This window comes from Parasteatoda tepidariorum, chromosome 5 (genome assembly GCF_043381705.1).
Source record: "Parasteatoda tepidariorum isolate YZ-2023 chromosome 5, CAS_Ptep_4.0, whole genome shotgun sequence".
Classification (NCBI taxonomy): Eukaryota; Metazoa; Arthropoda; class Arachnida; order Araneae; family Theridiidae; genus Parasteatoda; species Parasteatoda tepidariorum.
In genome coordinates, this window is record NC_092208.1 from 77150747 (window position 1) to 77152062 (window position 1316).

A 1316-nucleotide genomic window follows, 5' to 3' on the forward strand; every position below is an offset into this window, starting at 1 on the left:
GGATTTTGAAAGCCTAGTGTCTTCCCTGCCAGTGTTTCCCAAACGTAGGACTTTGGTGTACCCTTTCTAAATTTTTCGTAACGCTGCGTCAAATCAATGAATCACTAATCAAAGAATGAATGTATTTTTTACTATAAAAGAATTGTACATAAGTTAAAAATCACAACTGACTGTTGACACCACTAATTATTAACTGGTAACTCTGCAAAAAATAGCCAATGGAAAAATACGTAATCGTAAATTTTCATGGCTAGCATTGTTTTTAAATAAAAAATTTTGAAATTTTCGTTTGTTGTAAGATATTTCACATACGAACGCGTACCCCCGCTAAACAGTTCCCTTACCCCTGGGGGTATGCGTACCACACTTTGGGAAACACTGCCCTACCCTATCCCTGCGGACAGTTTAGACTTTTGAGGTGCTTCCTGGATCGCCTGAGTTGAATTGCGCCTTGTCAAATTTAGTTGTCATCACAATACAAAAATATCCCCATATATTTCATCTTCATAGTGTTAAATTAACATTTAAATTGTTCGTGATTTTAATTTTATTATTGATTAAAATGTGCATTATTTCTTCACTTATTAACCTTTATCTGCGGCATTGCCTGACAGAATCAATTTAAAGCTACAACCCAGTTCAAATTGCACATACTTCTCTGTAATCAACATAGTAAAAGTAGAAACATGCTCAAAACACATGAAAAAAATTCTATAGTTAATCTTGAATTAACAAGTTTTAAAAGTTCTTTGAAATATTTGAAAAAATGATTCCAATAAACTAGCAAAAGTTAAGCCAAGCTTTCACTGTTAAAGAATATTAGAAATTTTGTTTGAATTTTAAAAAAAGTTTAAATAAAAAAAGTTTAAAAGAATAATTGAATTTCCTTGTCATTGGAAAGCACGATTTTTAAAAAAAAAATAAAATTTTTAAAACCATTAAGAGAAAACTAGTAATATATCCATTAAAGTTTTGGGAGTTCTTTGTCTTTTAAAAAAGTACGAGTACCCATTGTAATTATCAAATCAATAAATTAAGTAATGATCAGGGTCTTTCCTTTTTTCTTATCACTCGCTAATTTGTTTTTAACCCTCTGGTGGTTTAGAAAATGACCAAAATTGGGAGAATGTTTCTCCTCTTAACATTATTTCCCTATCTATTAACATGGAAAATCCGGTTTTGCTATGTGGAGAAGACTGCAGGTTAAAATGAGATGTGCCGAATCGTCAGTGGGTTAAAAAAAAAAAAAATTATGGCTTGTTTTATTCAGAATTTTGTACTTCAAAATGTTAATGATTTTTTCAATGAATATTTAG